This window comes from Gossypium raimondii, chromosome 3, assembly GCF_025698545.1.
Source record: "Gossypium raimondii isolate GPD5lz chromosome 3, ASM2569854v1, whole genome shotgun sequence".
Lineage (NCBI taxonomy): Eukaryota > Viridiplantae > Streptophyta > Magnoliopsida > Malvales > Malvaceae > Gossypium > Gossypium raimondii.
This window is the reverse complement of record NC_068567.1, coordinates 13487355-13508412: the sequence shown is the minus strand read 5'-3', so window position 1 is coordinate 13508412 and position 21058 is coordinate 13487355. Positions and strand designations below refer to the sequence as shown.

General features: G+C 35.6%; 1 non-coding gene and 1 pseudogene across 1 annotated transcript; one reads left to right on the top strand and one right to left on the bottom strand.

Moving 5' to 3' along the window:
- The first annotated feature begins 6111 nt into the window (after window positions 1-6111).
- On the top strand, window positions 6112-6652 carry LOC128039758 (photosystem II CP43 reaction center protein-like; annotated as a pseudogene).
- A 766-nt stretch (window positions 6653-7418) lies between these two features.
- On the bottom strand, window positions 7419-7525 carry LOC128040179 (small nucleolar RNA R71). The gene has a single exon (XR_008194837.1). It is a non-coding gene; the product is annotated as a small nucleolar RNA R71 (small nucleolar RNA).
- Window positions 7526-21058: the final 13533 nt, after the last annotated feature.

The following is a 21058-nucleotide window of genomic DNA, read 5'->3' as shown; positions in this document are numbered from 1 at the left end:
TAACCATTTTTATCCAAAATTGAGTTTTGCAGAATGTTCATGGTATCCAAAACAGCCCATTTATGCAACAATTTCACTTTAAATCCTATTACTTTTATTAATTTAAAATTTTAGTCTCTAACTGATAAATTAGACAAAAATCACTTAACAAAATAATTTTAATTATCAATCAACATTAAAAATTCATCATTTAACATAAAAAATCACAAGATTCATCAATGACAACATTCAAAATCTTTAACAGTTTCAAAATCGAAGATATGAACTAGCTGGCCCAAGTTGTAACGATCTCAAAAACATAAAAGTTGCAAGAAATGGGGCTGAAACAAACTTACATGCATCTTATGAAGTTTGGCCGAAGCTTAAAGTTTTATCAATGACTATCTTCCTTCTCAAATTCGGCTAAACAATAAAATGTAAAGGATGATATCTTTAACTTATTTTATTACCTTTTAATTTGTTTTAATTAATTAATAAAACATACATATTTTCATAATAAAACAAAGCCAACAGCCCACTTATATATAATATGGTATATTTACCATATTAGTCCTTATACTTTCATTCATGAAGTCATTTAATCACTCAAATCAAATAGCGGTCAATTTTTTCATCTTTTACAATTTAGTCTTTTTTAATTTATTAACCATCAAAACGTTAAAATTTTTCAACGAAACTTTAATACCACCTTAATGACACTTTATAAATATTCTAAAAATATTTATGGCTCAGTTTATAGAAACGAGGTCCCGATACCTCATTTTCTAAAACCACTTAACCTTTTAGTCATACCACTTGAACTTAATAAATCATTTATATAACATAATTTATCAAATAAAAAACCTTTTTAAAACCATATTTGACTCATAAATATTAAATAATAATATTTACAAACTTACTCGTCAGATTTGGTGGTATCGAAACTACTATTTCCAACAACACTGAAAAACGGGCTGTTACATTTAAATACAATTGACATCATGATAATGGGCTTCCCTTGGTCACGACGACAAGATGATGGTGGGCCAAATTTAAGTTGATTTCCTTAGATGACACATTTGGGATGTAACACCCCAAAATCGGCCTAGACGTTATGGCCAAATCTGGAGAGTTACAATAACCATTTGAAAAGCCCAACCTAGTTTTCTTGAAATTTAAATAGTCCCAAATCATTAAAAATGATTATATCAATCCATGAAAATCAAAATTTCTTTACAATAATCCAAAGGGAAACATAGGATAGTATAAATTGGATTAAGACAATAAAAACAACCAAAAGGAGTTGACCAAGTTCCAGCTACGCCGACCCGCCTGAGTCTATAGGTTACCTGAAACTCAATCAAATATAGGAAATGAATTTACATACTCAATGTGCAACTTATGTATTCAAATAACAGAAAATATCAGACAAGTCCTCGAGTTCTCAGTATGCAAATAGTTCTCCAAGTCGGATACAGAAAAAAATAGGATATATTAGATACAGATGTAAATTTCCTACCCCCATCCGCTACACACCATCTCCGTCCTTCCTTACACACCAAATAGGGTATCTAGTACCCATCCATCTCTAAACACCGTATAGTAACAGTATGTCACATTCAGAATATGGCAAACTAGTTGCCAAATCAAAGTACGATAAATCGCCAAAATCAGATATTTATATGTGGCTTAGCCACCAGAATCAACAGATAATTAAACTACCCACACTTCCTCCTATAGGATCACCGGTACACCCCATGGTGCAGTAAAAAAAATAAATCCAACGATCAGATCTAGGGATCCATGTGTAATGAATGAATCGGGGTGAAAAGGGTATGAACGATTACCTTTAATCATCTGAAAATTTGAAGAAACAAATTACGCTATTGTATGTCGATTCCAAGCCGCTATGGAAAGTTTCAGCCTCACGTAATCCACTTGATGTGACAACGAACAGTAAGCACTCTCTAAAAATTTTCTAAAGAGAGAAAAAACTATTGACGACTGCTAGACTTCACATACTTTATTTTTCTGGTATATAAGGTTTTTCTTAAAAACCCTATATTTCCTAATTTGGGAATGATTGATATTTTTTATATGAATCAAATCTTAATAATTAACTGAATATAATAATTATAATTACCATAATTATAATGATGTTTGACCAGTAATTATAATAATATTTGATCTTAAATTATAATTACAATAATTATATAAAGGATTTTGGTAAATTATTTTTAGTTAAATTTTATACGAATCAAATTCATATATTAATTTAACCATATTTTTCATTATGTGTACAACATGCTTGTACATATAATTCCGTCAATATTTAACTGCCCAATTGAATTAGATCTATAATCAATTTAATTCATGTGACAGCTAAACTCAATATCAACTATGTTTGGATTCCGTTCGTTTCAACCATAGGGTGTTGACCCTGTAGGTTCTTGTAACATTACCAGTAATACTAGAACGATTCTAATATTACAAACAATTCTATATTGATCAACCATATCCTACTACATAGATTGTGGTATATCTAACATCAACCTTTATAGAACAACCAATTACGTTGGACGTTTGACTGTATTAAAATATACGACTCACGATGTTGGGATAATGATGATCTCAAGTCTGAGGATCGTATACATAGTAATCACTATGAGTAATGTTGTGACTATTACATAATAATCCAAGAAACATACTCATAGCGGGTCAATCCAATATGTTGTCCTTTAACACACATACTCATGTATTGATTTTGACATCTCATGTTAATGACAACACTTTGTCATCAATCACCTACACGTTAGTCTTAATGCATTATTGTTTTCCAAGCCCACAATAATACTCGACTAAGGACCTTTTAAGAATAATCATATTATTCTCAAGACATTATTATAAAATGATTTATTTATATACATAGAAAACAAACTGAAATAATAATGGTTATGCCTTATATTAATAAACGAGGTAAAATAAGTATGTTATTACAATCATCTCATGATTGGTCTTTGGGCATAATCTAACACCTCCGTTATCACAAATCCCATCCTAATGCTGATGCATAATTAATAGATATTAGATATGCGTAAACATTGGTATAGATTCAGTCAATACAGATCATACTTGCTTATTGGTAACTCTTGAAAAAAGTTATATTTCATGCCTTTAGACTTAACTAATTGCTTGTACTTGGGTACATTTAGTGGCATGTTAGGACATTTTATTAGTATTTTTATCATTTACATTAGGAGCTTGGATTGTGTTTACATGTTAGATATTTTTAATTGCATGTGGAAGGGTTGTGTTTGGTGGTTTGACAGGTGCAGAATGTGGAGAAAGAAATAAAGGAGTAAATGTTTTCCTCGGAAAAAGGTTGGAAGTTTGTCACCTTGATACTGTGGCAATTTAATAAGATGATCGAGTCAACACTCAACGCATACCAGTCTTAGCCTAACTCTACTTGTACACAAAATATCTACATAAAAAAGAGGAGAGGGTATCATGGGTTGTTGGAGCTATCCTAGGAAGAAAAGCTTACAAAAGGCCAAAGGTGGAAACCCTAAAGGGTGTAAAGATCTAGAGGCAACAATAGAGGGCAGCAACTGAGTAATGATGAAAAGAGGAAACTGAAAGCAGTCCTTCTTAGCCACCACAGGACACTGTGGATTATTTGGAATGAAATTGAATGATACAAGTGGGTATTCGACCTATTAACTACAGAAGACTCTATATATAGAGTAGTGTTTGTATAGAATGAAGACAAAACAGTGCAGGGTGTTGTGCTGAGGCCTATAGACATAGGCCAAGTAACTTGAGATATTGCTCTCGAAAGAAGCAAGTTACTTTAGGTCTCTTATGAGCAGGAGGTTAATTACTATTTTCCTGAGACATTATTCAAAGTAAGGGAAGAGTCTTAGTAATCCCAACCTTCCAATCAACATCATAGAATTTCTATCATTTGCCATAGTATATTTTCCATAACATTCTTAGTTATTTATTTATTCGCTTGTATTTTATTCATGTAATTATTTTCGTAATTGGCGTTGCATTTTTACTCTTTTTTTGCCTTAACATTTTCTAATATTAGGCAGTATACATTTTGCACTTATCCTTATTATTGTAATTTACCATTGCGTACTTAACTTGATTTTGCCATAACATTAATAATTATCATAACTTGACCGTTTTTATACATAATCTGATCATTCTAGATATAATCTCACGTATCACTTTATTACTTGATTTGACAAGTATACTTGCACTATTCACATATCATATGCACACGTGACAAGTTTTTGGCGTTGTTGTCGGGGATCGGTAAGTTAGTATAATTTGGTTTGGTTATTTTACTTAGTTTCATTAGTATATTTAACTTAGTTTAATTTAATTTCTACAAGTTTGTCATCAACCCATGAGAAGAGGCATTCCTAGTAAAAGGAATATCCTTTTGACCAAGAGATAGAAAGAACTTTACGAAGAAGGCGGAAAAACATGTGAAAAATGGCTAGGAATGGGAATGATCTTAGCCTCAATGATAATCATAATGGTCAATATGCTAATCCTCTTGTTCATAGGGTGATACATTGTCTGAATGATAATTTGAATGGTCAGGGTGCCAATCCTCATGTTCATAGGGTGATGGATTACCGAAATAGACCAATCCAAGAGCATGTTGTGCCAATTTTGGATGACTTGAATCCAAGGATAGTAAGACCACAAATACATGCTCAGCAGTTTGAGCCAAAACTGGTAATGTTCCAGATGTTGCAAATAGTAGGATTGTTTGGTGGACTGCCTACTGAAGATCCAAGACTACATATGCAACTTTTTCTAGAGGTTTGTGACTAGTTTAGACAACAGGGTGTTCCTGAAGACGCTCTTGGACTTAAGTTGGTTCCATATTTTTTAAAAGATCATGTAAGAGCATGGCTGAATGCTTTTCCGTTGGGAACAATGGCATCATGGAATGATCTTTGTCAAAGGTTTTAAGTGATAACTAAAATTGGTTATTGTCTCCAAAGGGACTGTATAAGCTTAATCAATTAACTGCAAAATTATAAATTCACAATTTGATGTAATAACTTAATAATTTGGATAGTGATGATTAAACTAAGTAAAATTAATTAGATGCAAAGATTGATACCTATGTAATTCCAATCAATATGCAATTTACCTAAATGTATGAATGAATGACTTTAGCAACAAAAAATATCAACATTAAATGGTCTAGGCTAATTTTATTAATCAATATAATTTATTTTATCATGCTTAACAATGTTCGAAAATACATCCACTGCAACTCAATCTTTCATGAGTTTGGAAACCAAATTAAGTTCTTTCAGAGTCTTTTACTTAGTTAAATTTGCATTTTACTGATCATATTAGCTGAGGGTTTCTTAGCATTTATGTAAAGTCATAGGGAGATTTAAGTTCGCAACAGTTTAATTATATAAACCAAAAAACTATGCAAGGTAATAAAGCTAACTAAAGATATTATGAACCTCAACTTAGTATGGTTTAAGGATCTAAATTGAACATTGCACATTTCAATTATGTGTCTACTAGACGTCGTCTGGTTAGAATCGCTCAGCTAATCTAAGTGCACCCAATCACGTATGAATGAAATGTATCTTGATATTAATTAAAAACATGATTGACTGAGGCCTAAACATGTTAAACATGAATAAAATAGATATTATTGAATTAACATAATCATCCTAGAAAATAGGATTTAAAATATCATTGTTGATGTAAAAAATAATAAACTCAAAGCAAACATAATTAAAATAGATAACAAGAGGAAAGAGTAAACTCTATTCAGTTCAGTAGTCTTTTGGATCTATTCTGACTAATTCAGTTCAGCAGTCTTTCGGATCTATTCTGACTGATGTGCTCCTTTGTTCTGCTCAATGCTACTTCTGCTAAGGAGTTCCTAAGGTGGCCGACCAAAGAATGCTTTTGACACAACTTTTGTGGCTAAAGGATGGAAAGGAGATGGGCGGCTATGAAAAGGTAAGTAAAAGGGAAATAGAATGTGGAAAAATCGTTATGAGACTTTCTACACCAAAAATATTCTTTAAAACAAAGGTATTCGTGCTTGGATGGGGGCTCAAGATTAGCCTCATGAAAACCTTATATTCTCTAAAGAGGTTTTACCCTGTGGAAACACTCTTTATGGGAATTTCAGCTTTAGCCGGTCGTGAACAAGAAACCACATTTTTAATGGGTCAGGAATGCCCGGCTTATCAATTTATCTGGTAAACTATTGGAGGCTCATGTAGCCCATGTCAGATTAATCGTATTTTGGGTCAGAGCGATGAACCTATTTGAAGTGGCTCATTTTGTCCCAGAAAAACCCATGTACAAACAAGGATTAATTTTACTTCTCCACCTAGCTACTCTTGGCTGGGGGGTAGGTCCTAGCGGAGAAGTTATAGACACCTTTCCATACTTTGTATTTGGAATACTTCACTTAATTTCCTCGGCTGTATTGGGCTTTGGCGGTATTTATCATGCACTTCTAGGACCTGAAACTCTTGAAGAATCTTTCCTATTTTTTGATTATGTATGGAAAGATAGAAATAAAATGACCACAATTTTGGGTATTCACTTAATTTTGCTAGGTATAGGTGCTTTTCTTCTAGTATTCAAGGCTCTTTATTAATGAAAGAAGAGAAATGAGATGTGAGGGATGATGGACTAAAAGATTGGTGCACGATATTTATAGGTGAAGGTAAGGGGTAGAGTTAGCTAAAAGTAGATTCAAAATTCTTTCTTTTTCTACCATGCATGGCCGGCCATATTTCAAGGAGAATGGAATGACTTAGTCTCCTCAATTTGAATTCAAATCAAGGCTATTAATAGCCATAGGGTGGACAGTTTCAACAGTAAAGTACTTGGGCTGATTTCTGATTATTTTCCAACTGTAAGAACCTTCAATTAAATACCCCAAAGCTTGCTTTTGGGCTACCATCTACTTGTGCCGAAACTGGGCTTCAGTTCTCCCTTGTTGTACGGTTTCCCAGTCCAATAACTTAGCAGACATGTCCATCTTTTTGCACCACTTTTCCTGGGTCAAATTATCAACCTCATGACCCAAATTGCATGGTCTTGCCGTCCACATGAATTTATTTGTGCATGTCCATGTTTCATTCAAATTAATCACATCTTCAATGGTTGTCCTACATAGTGAAAAATTGCATATTAATAAATTAACATGAAATAATATAAAATATGTACAAAAATAATGCAATTAAGCACAATTTCACATACTTTATAATTTCATGCCCAATATTACTAATTAAGTAAAATTCACTTATTTTAATAACAATTTCTCAAGATAAACATATTTATTAAGTAAAAGGTGGTAAAATATATAGAAAAACCCTATATAATTTTGAGTTTACGATAATCCCCCAAATATGAATACCAAGCTTAGAAATGGCATCATATCTTTTCGGCAATTGGAGGATGAAACATTATATGAAGCTTAGGAATGATTTAAAGACTTAATTCAAAAATGTCTGATGCATAGATTTCAACACTGAACTTAGATAGAGATGTTCTATAATGGTCTAAATGCACATACGAGGACAGTAGTTGATGCTTCTACTAACGGTACTCTATTGGATAAATCTTATAATGAATCATATGAGATCTTGGAAAAGATTGCCAACAATGATTATCAATATCCTACCACAAGATTTGGGACAGGCAAGAGAGCTGTTGGTACTATAGAGCTGGACACAATCACTTCGTTGATAGCCCAAACATCTTCTTTGGCTAATATGATTCAATGAAAAGGCCTACTACAGTCCTGGAGATAAAACCAACCTAACTATCGTGTGTTTATTGTGGTGAAGATCGTATGTTTGATGAATGCCCATCAAATCCAGCATCCATGTGCTACATGGGTAATTTCAACCGGAACAATAATCCCTACTCCAACATGTATAATCCTGGGTGGAAGCAACATCCAAACTTTAGTTGGAATAATCAAGGTGTGGGGAATTTTAACAATATGGCAAGATAGAATGCCATCAACACACCACCTGGTTATACTCAACATATGTCAAGGAAAAATGTCCAGCAAGGTCAGGCATCGATTTCATCATCATCATCATCTATTGAAGCCTTGCTGAAGGAATATATAGCCAAGAATGATGTTGTAATTTAAAGTCAGACTGCATCTCTCCGATCTCTTGAGAATCAAGTGGGTCAAATATCGAATGCTTTAAATTCGATTCCACAAGGAGCGTTGCCAAGTGATACCGAGAATTCGAGATCAAAAGGGAAGGAGCAATGCAAGGCCATAACTGTTAGAAGCAAAACTCAACTTGATGACGTTGTTCAAGATGACATGACAGAAGAGGATAACTCAAATAACAACCAGGTAAAGATCCCAAAGTCATCTAAAAAACATAGTGAATCTAAAAAGGGTAAGCAGCCAAATGTTGTGGCAGAATCAAAAACATGTTGTCAATAAGAATGCCACGAAAAAACAATATCAGTAACCTCAAGGATGACCGCTTTTACCTTTTCCTCAGAGATTTTATAATTCTAAGTAGGATATTTAGTTCAAAAGATTTTTGGAGGTTTAGAAGCAACTCTATATCAACATACCACTAGTTGAAGCTTTGGAGCAAATGCCCAACTACGTGAAATTTATGAAAGATATATTGTCAAAGAAGTGCAGATTGGGAGAATTTGTGACTGTCACTCTCACTGAAAGGTGCACAACAATGTTGACAAATAAATTACCTCCGAAGTTGAAGGACCTAGAGAGTTTCACTATCCCATGTTTAATTAAAAATCATTATGTTTGTAAGGCATTATGTGATCTAGGAGCGAGTATAAATCTAACGCCTACGTCTATGTTTAGGAAGCTACGAATTGGAAAAGCAAGACCTACTATGGTTACGCTGCAATTGGCTGATTGATCCTACGCACATCTGGAAGGTAAAATTGAGGATGTGTTGGTAAGAGTAGATAAATTTATCTTTCCTATGAATTTCCTTATTTTAGAATATGAACCTAACCAAGATGTGCCAATTATTCTTGGAAGACCTTTTCTTACTACTGGCAGAACTTTAATTGATGTACAGAAAAGTGAGTTGATTATGAGGGTAAATGATCAGCAGGTTACATTCAATGTGTTTAATGCTTTGAAATGTTCTGATGTTCATGATGAATGTCGCGCCATTGGGTTGATAGAAACAACGATGGAGGAATTCACCAGATATTGCCACAACAATTCCGACAATGATGAAGACTCACTTGAGCATAATGGTACAATAAGCTTTGAGTATTTCGGTGAATTTATAGAAGCCAAGCATATATTAGATATACCAAGGAAGAGGTTTGAACCCTTGGATCTATCAAATTGACCTTTCAATCATCCTAAACATTCTACAGAGGAACCTCCTCCACTAGAGTTAAAACCTTTGCCGCAGCATTTGAAGTATGAATATTTAGACGAAAATAGTACTTTGCCGGTAGTAATTTCTATGGACCTGACACCTGAGCAAAAGGCAAGTTTGTTAGAAGTTCTATGGCAATTTCGGAAGGCATTGGGATGGACCCTAGCTGATATAAAGGGAATAAGCCCTGCATAATGCATGCGTAAGATTTTGTCAGAGGATTGCCCTAGCAATTCCATTGAACAGTAGAGAAGACTGAATCCGATCATGAAAAAGTTGTCAAGAAAGAGATTATTAAGTGGCTTGACTCTGGCATCATTTACCCAATTTCATATAGCTTATGGGTGAGTCCTGTGCAATGCGTACCTAAGAAAAGAGGTGTCACAGTGGTAAGTAATGACAATAATGAGGTCATACCAACTCGCACTGTCAAGGGATGCAGAGCATGAATGGATTACCGAAAGCTTAACAAGGCAACTTGGAAGGACCATTTCTCCTACAATTCATTGATCAGATGTTGGATAGATTAGCTAGGAAAGCTTTCTACTATTTTTTGGATGCTTATTTGTTATATAATCAGATTGCCATATACCCCAATGACCAAGAGAAGACAACTTTCAGATGTCCATATGGTACTTTTGAGTTCATATGGATGTCGTTCGGGTTATGTAATGCCCCGACAAATTTTAAACGTTGTATGATGGCCATATTCTCTAACATGATGGAAAATCTTCTTGAAGCCTTCATGGAAAATCTTTCTTTGTTGGGGAATCATTTTCAAGATTGTTTGAAAAATATGGAATTGGTTCTGTGCTATTGTGAAGAAATAAATCTTGTTTTAAATTGGGAGAAATGCTACTTCATGGTTCGTGAAGGAATTATCCTGGGCATAGGATATCACAAAGAGGAATTGAAGTAGACAGAGCAAAAATTGAAGTGATAGAAATATTGCCACCTCCCATCAGTGTCAAGGGTATTAGAAGTTTTTTAGGTCATGTAGGTTTTTACAGTAGTTTCATTAAGGATTTTTTGAAGATATTTAAACCCTTGTGCATTTTGTTAGAGCAAAATAGACCTTTCAATTTCAATGAACATTGTTTTCTCCAATGGCTCACGTCAAAATTGCCTCCAAAACTGCTGAATCATCAAGGGCTGGTGCTACTCGGCCAAAGACGTTCTTTAATAGTGCCACAACCACGAAATACAATAGTAACATCACGAAGCGCCCTTTTTATTTTGATCAAGGGTTCTTATTTAAAGATGAACCATATATGGGATACGATGAGCCTGTGTCCACCATAGTAGAAAAAAATGGGTGGAATGCTTTTCCTTTGCACCTCGAGGATGTTTTAGGAAAAATTATTCTAGAATTTTATACCCATGTCAACTCTCCAGATTCCCCTTTTATCTACGTAAGAGGTACTTCCCTTCCTTTTGATGAAGACCATATTAATGCACAGTTTCGTCTTGCAGGAATACAAGACGACCACACGTCGTTTGCTGAAAGTATTACCGTTAAAGGTTTAGCCGAGGTGTTAGACGATTAATGTATCAAAGGAACAAGATGGATTGTTTCCAATTAGGAGTGTTATACTATTGAGAGGGCTTTGTTGAAGCCTATTGGGAAAATTTAGTATCATTTCCTGAGGAGCCAACTTATGCCATCTACACACAATACAACTATTTCGAAAGAAATAATGCTTTTGCTGGACTCCACTATAAAAGGGAGAATGATTAATGTCGGGATGATAATTTTTCAAGAAGTACATCGGTGTGCTGAAAAGAATGCAAGTAGTTTAAACTTTCCTTCACTTATTACTGGTCTATGTCAACCCGCTCGAGTTCATCTCAATGCGGAGAAGGATATCATCCCTAACAAGAGCGGGTTGACCAAGACCATCTTTGCCAAGATCCAAGGCACTGATGTTGCCAGGGCAACTCAGCATAGTCATGCCACCACTTCCTTTGCTACACATACCCCCACGACAGAACCTCCAGTTTCTCGTAGCTCCCTTGAACAATAAATAGTGCACTCCTTGAAGCAGTTATAGTTGAGGTTGTCCCTTTCTGCAATCCAGCAGTTTCTCCTAGTTGAGAAGATGGCACAGGCCTAGTAGCAGCAAGCTGAATATTGCGCTTATGTGAGGAATAGAGATTTGGCTATAAGGAAATTCCTACAAATTAATTTTACAAAGCTAATGCCAAAATTTCCTATCTTTCCAGCCACCTTGCTCCCATTTGCTGGTGCTCCCATGGAGCCCACTCAAGATTCTAGTAAAGCACCCACTCAACCTACTGCTGAGGCACCTACTAAAATTGTTGCGGAAAAGCCCAAGAAGATGAATTCCCTAAATGCTGAAAAGTAGGAAGAATGAGAAAAGGATGATACTACCACCACCAAAGAGAAAGACCCTGTTCCACCTTTGTCACCAGCTCCTGTATCTACATAGGACCATGACATTGATTGTCTGATCGATGAACTCACAGAAGATGACAAGGAAGGGGAAAAATGACCTCTAAAAAGAGGAAGTGGCGGTACAAAGTCAGTGCCCAAAAATCCACTAGTCGGGCAAACTGCAGTAGCTACATGCTAGTCCAAGCCAGCTAAGTTTTTTTCTCTCTTTTCTTCTTTCTTGCATGCATCTTGCATTTCATTTTATTTTTTCATGATATTTGTTGTAAAAATTTCTCTTTTAGTTGTTCTCTTACATATCTGATCATGGATTGAGGACAATGCATCCCTTAGATTTAGGGGTGTGTTGTGCATTTAGGTTGCATGTTATATTTAGTATGTATGATCATTTTAGAATATTCATTCTAGGTTAGTTGAATTTGTTTTGCCACAGCAATGTAACTATTACGTACAGTTGGCTTATGAGGAGTACAATCTGTACTTATGATGTTCGATGATGAGCTGAAATTCTTCAATATACTTTTTCGGGTTGTAGTAAGTATCTTTTAATGAACTTAGGGACTTTTGAAGGAAAAATTCAGTCATTTTTCCTTGGCACTATTAAATAAAGGATAGTAGGCACTCCAATGCTTATAATTTTTGAGTAAGTTAGCACCAATTTGTTTGCTCCATCGTGTTGTTGACTAGAAAAGCACCAATTTGTTTGCTCCATCGTGTTGTTGACTAGAAAAGTGAGTTTAAGTAAGACTGTGTAATAGAAAGTAAATAAATAGGGGCACTCCACTATAGTAACGGGTTGAGTAGCTAAGGAGGTAATTTTTTGCTCCATCCATCTTCTAAGTCAAAAGCCTTAGCTTCAAGAGTGATTTATGTTTAAATTGTGAAAAGATTGAGTACTAGGTAATTCAGTGTATGCTCCATTGTGATTATCAAGTCAAAGAATTTTGTGACATGCTAAATCCCCTAATATACTAATATTTCATTAACAAAACGAAACAAAAAACACAAATGTAAATGGTCTATACAAGTATGCTTAAAGTAGGAGTGATTTTAGTTTAGGTAACAAACGAACTAATTAAGCTAGGAGATATTTGCTATGGCCAAAACATACATGAAACTTACGAAATCTTATTTTTATGGATAATTTTTTGCATTACCTTTGTTAAGTCAAACCTTTGAAATTCGAACAGCTTTTAAACGAGAGAAGATGTCTGAGAACTGATGTATATATTGGTCTCTGAATAGATTGATAATACAACATGGGTACATGCATTGGCAATACTGCTGCATACATGCATTTATACAAATTTTGCTTGAGGAAAAGCAATAATTTAGGTTTGGGGGTGTGATAACTCTTGAAAAGAGTTATATTTCATGCCATTCGACCTAGCTAATTGTTTGTACTTGGGTACATTTAGTGGCATTTTAGGACATTATATTAGTATTTTTATCATTTGCATTAGGAGCTTGGATTGTGTTTACATGTTAGATACTTTTAATTTCATGTGGAAGGGTTGTGTTTGGTGGTTTGGCAGGTGCAGGATGTGGAGAAAGAAATAAATGAGCGAAGGTTTTCCGGGGAAAAAGGTTGGACAGTTTGCCACCTTGTATGCCGTGGAAATTCAGGAAGATGACCGAGTCAACACTCAATGCATACCAATCTCAGCCCAACTCTAATTGTACCAGAAAAATCTGCCTAAAAAATAGGAGAGGATATCGTGGGCTGTTAGAGCTATCCTAAGAAGAAAAGCTTATAAAAAGCCAAAGGTGGAAACCCTAAAGGTTGTAGAGATCTGGAGGTAACAATAAAGGGTAGCGGTTGAGTAGAGACGGAAAAAGGAAGCTGAAGGCAGTCCCTCTCAGCCACCACAGTACACTGTGTTGTTGGATTGTGGATTGGTTTGGTGACAACCATCTTCCTAAGTTCTTCTATTATTTCTTAACCTGTTGTACATCAAAACGATGTTGAATGTTATTTTGAACTTGAATTTTAATCGTCAACCCATGAATTAAATTTCATAGGGTTGGGATTACATGATGAAACTTTTATCTTGTTTAATGGTTGAAGCATATATTTGATTTAATCTATTATTTGATTCAACTGCTTTTATTTCCTAACTGTATGCATACATTCTCTAGACGTAGATGAGTGTGCAATATGCACATAAACTTAATCTAATTCTAAAAAGGTTAGATTAGTTTGACTGAAATTGAATGATACAAGTGGGTATTTGACTGAGTACCTGCAGTAAACTCTAGACATAGAGCAGCATTTGTATAGAATGAAGACAAAAAAGTGCAGGGTGCCATGCTATGGCCTATAGACATAGACCAGGTAACTTGAGATCATGCTTTCGAATGAAGTAGGTCAATTTAGGTCTCTTCTGAGCAGTAGGTTCAGTACGATTTTGCTGAAGCATTATTGAAAGTAAGGGCAGAGTCTTAGTAATCCAACCTTTCAATCAACATTGTAGAATTTCTATCCTTTGTCGTAGTATCTTTGCCATAGCATTCTTAGTTATTTATTTATTTGCTTTCATTTTATTCACGTAATTATTTTCGTAATTGCCATTACATTTTTACTCTTGTTTTTCCTCAACATTTTCCAATATTAGTCAGTATACATTTTACACTTATCGTTATTATTTTAATTTACCACTACGTACTTAACTCAGTTTTTCCATAACATTAATCATTATCATAACTTGACCATTTCTATACCTAATTTGATCCTTGTTGAGACGATTTCACTTATCACTTTATTACTTGACTCGACGTGTATACTTGCACAATTCGTATATCATATTCACACGTGACACTTTTCAAATAACACATCAGATTAATGTTCATATAACAGATTTTCCAGTAACAGATCATCACATAATAAGTTTTATAGCCTAATTTAAATCATACAAACCCTATAGAAGGTCTATGTTTGATTCGAACAAAACTTATGGCCTTAATGAAAAATCTAAATTTTTGGCCCCCATGCTCCTGTGGATTCACACGGCCTAACACACGGCCCTTTGGCTTATCTCAATGCCTCACATGATCTGTCACATGGTCGTTTGATCCAAGTCAGCGAGTTACACAGTCTGGCATACAGCCTCACACACGCCCGTGTCATTTGCCCGTGTGACTCACAAACAAAATAGTTCCTCACATAGCCTAGACACACCCTCGTGTGGCCCAAGCCAGAGAATTACAAGGCCTACCACACGGCTTGGTACACAGCCATGTGGCATCGACACACATGGATTCCGGCTTCCTCCATTCACAGAAAACTCGATTTTTGTTACACACTTGGTATAGATTCAAAGTAAAAGTAACAGAGCGACTACAGAACCTAAAAATGGTAAACCAATGACCAAGAAAACAATTATTCCCCAATCGAAACGCTCAAATTAACGCACAAAACTGAGTTATGTCAAAAAATTTTGACGCAAAAACCCTAGACTCGAAAATTGACAGTTACCTTCACACGATACCGTAAATTCACAAACCTAATGCGTTGGGGGATTGTTATCCTCAATATCTTCACCTAAAAGAAGACCAATCAAACACTGAACAAATAATTTGAGCAACATAAATAGAAAACCAATTTTGACATAAACGACCGAGAGCGAATGTTACAGAAATTCAACCACAAAACTTACACAATTAACCTTTCAATCGAAATACAACAAACCACGCAACTTCCCCAAAAATAGTAGCGAAAATTTAACGAAAAGAAATTAAAAAAAGCAATAGAGAAGACAACAGGAAGCAAAAACAAAAGAAGAAGAAAATAACAAAAAAAAAGGTCAAAAGAAAGAGGAAAGAAGGAAACAATTTAATAAATTTCAGGAACTATTTTTTTTCTTTTGGAGTAGTAAAAACAAATACATTTCCTTTTTGCACCAGGCTCATTCTTGACACAAGTTAACACGGAGTTAAACTTAAGTTGAAAGTACATGGATAAAGGTCAAGCAAAAAAAAGAAAATTTTCAAAAAGAGAGACTTGAAGCCCCGATCTCAAACACATAATCAAGGCCCTAAACTACTGAAGCAGATACATATTAACAAACAAACATTCAAATTGTGGGGCATTACCACTCTCTCCCCCTAAAAGAAATTTCAGCCACGAAATTTAACTGATTCAAACAGGTAAGGGTATTGCTGACGAACCAAATCCTAAGGTTCCCACGTGGCTTCCTCAATGCCATGATTCCGCCATAGGACCTTAACCAAAGGAGCAGTTTTCCTCCTTAAGACTTTAAAGTCTCGATCTAAAATTTGAATAGGCTCATTCTTAACAGTCAGATTAGGTCTAAACTCTATCTCCTCAACGAGAACAATGTGAGATGATTTAGACTGGTACCATCTCAACATAGAGACCTTGAACACATCGTGAATTTGATCTAATTTAAGAGGTAGCTTTAGATGATATGCGACAGGTCCAACACGCTTTAAAATGCGGTAAGGCCCAATCAACCTCAAGCTTAACTTGCCCTAACGTCCAAACCGAAGAACCCTTTTCCACGGAGACACTTTCAGAAAAACCTAGTTACCCACTAAATATTCAATATCTCTTTGCTTTAAATTCGTATAGGATTTTTTCTGTCAGAAGCTGCCTTGAGACGGTCTCGAATCAATCAAGTCGTATCTTCGGTCTCAGAAACAAAATTGGAACCCAACACCCGACACTTGCCTAAATCAGTTCGACACAGAGGAGTACGACACTTACAATCATATAGAGCCTCGTATGGTGCCATTTAAATGCTAGAGTGGAAGCTATTACTATACGCAAACTCAACTAACGGCAAGAATTTCTCTCAACTACCTTAGAAGTCAATCACACAACTCTGTAACATATCCTTACAAATCTAAGTAACTTGCTCAGACTGTCCATCAGTCTAAGGATGGTACACAGTACTGACATCCAATTGAGTGCCCAATGCATCATAAAGCTTATTCCAGAACCAAAAAGTAAAATATGGGTCTCTGTTAGAGATGATCGAAACTGAAACTCCATGCAGTCATACAATTTTAGAGACATACAGCTTAGCTAGCTTCTGTAACGAATAGTCTGTCCTGATAGGTAAGAAATGAGAAGACTTGGTCAATCGATCTACGATGACCCAAACAGAATCTTTCTTAATGGGTGTCAGAGGTAACCCACTAATGAAATCCATAGTCACACATTCACACTTCCAAAGAGTAATCTTAATCGGTTGTAGCAGACCTGAAGGAGTTGGTGTTCAGCCTTAACCAATTGGCACGTCATACAATGAGAGACAAAGGCAGTTACCTCCCGTTTCAAGTCGGGCCACCAGTATAACTCTCGAAGCTCCCTATACATCTTATTTCCCTTAGCATGCATAGCATAAAGGCTGCTATGTGTTTCCCACAGAATCGATTACTTTAACTTAATATCGTTAGGCACACAAATTCGACCTTTGAAAAAGAAAACCCCGTCATCATTCAACCTAAAATTGAAAGTCCCACCATCTTCAACCTGTCAAAACCGAAAACCAGAGACTCATTACTCAACTGTTTAACTCTAATCGGATCAATCCAATTCGGTTTAACCTGTAACTCAGCCAACAGACTATCGTTGTAAACAAACTCAAGCGATCAAACATCCTTCTTAAATCAGACATCGCTCTATGACTAAAAGCACCAACCACAACATTGACCTTACTGGGATAGTACTTTATAGCGCAGTCGTATTCCTTAAGCAACTCAACCCATCTACATTGCCTAAGGTTCAACTCTTTCTAACTCAACAAATACTTATGGCTCTTATGATCGGTGTACACGATACACCTCTCACCATATAAATAATGCCTCAAGATTTTTAGAGTGAAGATAACTGCAACCAACTCAAGATTGTGCGTGGGTAGTTGCCTTCATGTGACTTAAGTTGTCCGGACACATAAGCCATAACCTTAACATCCTGCATCAAAACACATCCCAATCCAACATGCGAAGCATCGTTGTAGACTACGAACTCTCTAACAGATTAAAGCTGTACTAGAACAAGTGTCTGAGTCAGAATAGACTTGAACTTCTCAAAGCTCGCATGTTGCTCTTCTGACCACACAAAAAGCACATTCTTACGCAACAACTTAATCAGACGGGCTGCAATAAGTGAGAACCCCTCAACTAACCTCTAGTAGTAACCCAATAAACCTAGGAAAGCTCGAATCTCAAACACATTTCACAATTGTTTTCACTTGATCACAACCTTAAACTTTTTAGGATCAACTCGGATCCCCTCAGCAGAGATAACATGTCCCAAAAAAGTAACCTCTCATAACCACAACTCGCATTTTCTCAACTTAGCGTAGATCTATTTCTCATCGGGTATTTTCAGAACTACTCTAAGGTGCTCATTGTGCTCACTCTCAGTCTTAAAGTATATCAGAATATAATCAATGAAGACCACAACAAACTGATCCAAATACAATTGAAATACTCGATTGGCATGACTAGGAACTCGTAGTGTCCATAACGAGTTTTGAAAGTAGTATTATACACATAAGTCTCCTTAACCTTCAATTGATGATACCCAAAGTAGATATCAAACTTAGAGACTACAGATGCCCTACGAAACTGATCGAACAGGTCATCGATCATGGAAAGCGGATACCTATTTTTTACCGTCAACTTATTTAGCTACCGAACACCTCTGGTCGTACCACGACCCTTAAATGGTTGTTGTGTTGCCCTCGAAAGCTGAACCAGACCCGGAGCTAGAGCCTGTGCAAGAGCTTGCACCTGATTGGATCAAAAAGGACAGTCCCTAATGTGGTGCTCCATCAACCCGTATCGTAAACAGGCTCCCAACCTCCTCTAGCACTCGCCTGGATGGCGTCTTCCATAGTCACTACAGGCCTATATCTCATTCGATGCAGTTGGTGCCTCAGCCCTAAGAGGCCCATCAAATCTAGCTCGTTTCTTAGGTCGTTGAATAGAACTAGAGGGACTCGAATCCCTCTTAAGTTTACTCTAGCTCTTCTCACGATCTCTCCTCTCGCACTCAGTGCTCTTCACCTCCTTGACCATCTTCGCCTTGTCAACCAAGGCCTTGAACACTCGTTTCCTCTGAGGAGGTAGCAGAACCCTCAAATCGTATCTCAGTTCCTCCTTGAATTGGATACTCTTTTCATAATCATTCAAAACCAAACTACAAGCATACCTGCTCCATCTCAAAAACTCCGCCACAAATCTCTCACCCTGAACTAGGCTCATAAAATCGCATCATACTTACTGTAGAAGGCATTTCTAAAGAAATCCTCTATGATGCATTCAAACTGGGTGCTTTCCTCAACTGTTAACCACCACCGGTATGCCTCATGTCGGAGCAAAGATACTGTACCCCTCAGTTTCTAAGCAAGAATGCAGTTGATATCATTCATGATACACTCAGTGGCCTCTAACCAGTACTCAGCCATTGTCGGGGCGACTCCAGTGACTCCCTTGAACACCCCATCATCGTTCGACTGAAGCCATTTCGTAACCGGCCTTCGACCTCTAGATCTAGAATGGGTCCCAACGGCCCTCTCTAAAACACGAAGCATGGCTTGAGATAGTGCGTCATCCCCTATCGTCTGAGTAAGACAATAGAAAGCAATAACAAAAGAAGAAGAAAAGAACAAAAAAAGGTCAAAAGAAAGTGGAAAGAAGGAAACAATTTAATAAATTTAAAATAACTATTTTATTTCTTTCGAAGTAGTAAAAACAAATACATTCCCTCTTCACTTATGCAGAGACTCAAACACAAGACCAAAGAGTACACTGAAGTCTAGCCACTGAACCACCAGGCTCATTCTTGACACAAGTTAACGCGGAATTAAACTTAAGTCGAAAGTTCATGGATAAAGGTTAAGTCAAAACAAATAACAAATTTTTCTAAAAGGGAGACTTCAACCCCCGATCTCAAACATATAATCAAGGCCCTAAACCACTAAAGTAGATACATATCTTATTAACACAATTAACAAAAGAACGTTCAAATTTTGGGGCATTACATAGGAAATTGCCATAATTGGCCCCTAACTTTTAGTAGAATATTTTATTTACTAGTGACTACCTATAAACGTGTTATCATTTATAGAATAAAAATCACACCAAAAATATAAGAATTAAGATTGTAATATAGTATACATTACAACGAAACACCGGTAAGTATTCGAGGATTGTACCCAAGGGATTGCGATTTGAGAAATTAATATTAAATCAATAACAAAAAATTACTAATATAATTGAGTCACAAATTACTAGTGTAAATCAAAATTAATATTTTAATTAAACTAATTAAATTAAGTACCTTAAACTAGCCTAATGGACTTTTTTATTCCTAGTGTCGACAACACGAGTCTCTAGCCTATGATCGATTAAATCCCTAATTATCTAATTAAATAATTAATTATCCTAGATTGAGTTATTTATCAATATCGTATCAATACCATATTTGAATAACGATACCAAATCACGATTTTGTTTGTTATGTAAAACAAGGGTATTGATACTCATATAAAATCAATACCATTTTAACATTCTATTTGTTTTAAAAATTGTTCATATGGTCAAGTATCGATACCAAATACCAAATATTGATACTAAAGCTCAAAATGATAAAATTCAATCTTTAATATGTTTTTTTCATGCCAAACTCAATTGAACTTAAATGGTACCATTTAGATACAATTATATACCTGAAAAACATTTCATAACCAAACATTATCACATTACTACAAATTCACAATCAACATGGCATTCACCATTTAACCTTATAAAACATCATAAAATAACTCAATTTCAACCATACAAGCATGCATCAAACTTACCAACTATATCAAGCACAACCTAAGCATATCAATCACTTTTCCACACCTAGGACAAAACACATTACTTATTCACAAGTTGAGCAAAAAGCATACATGCCTAAGCTACATCACAAGATCACCATCAACAACATCATTACCAACACTTACATATAATATATACACATCATAATTAAAGTGCCAAACTCATTCAAATTTATAATATAGCATAAACATAAGACTCCCTAGGAACATGTTATGACCAACCTAAAAGCATCACCAACACTTGAGTCTGGGATTGCCATTGGATGATGAAATTGTCGAATGACTCAAAGGTACCTAATCTGCTCATAGAAAACAAAACTGCATGTTGAGTATAACTCAATGGAATTTTCTATAATCGAAATATTAAAATCTAAAATAAGTTG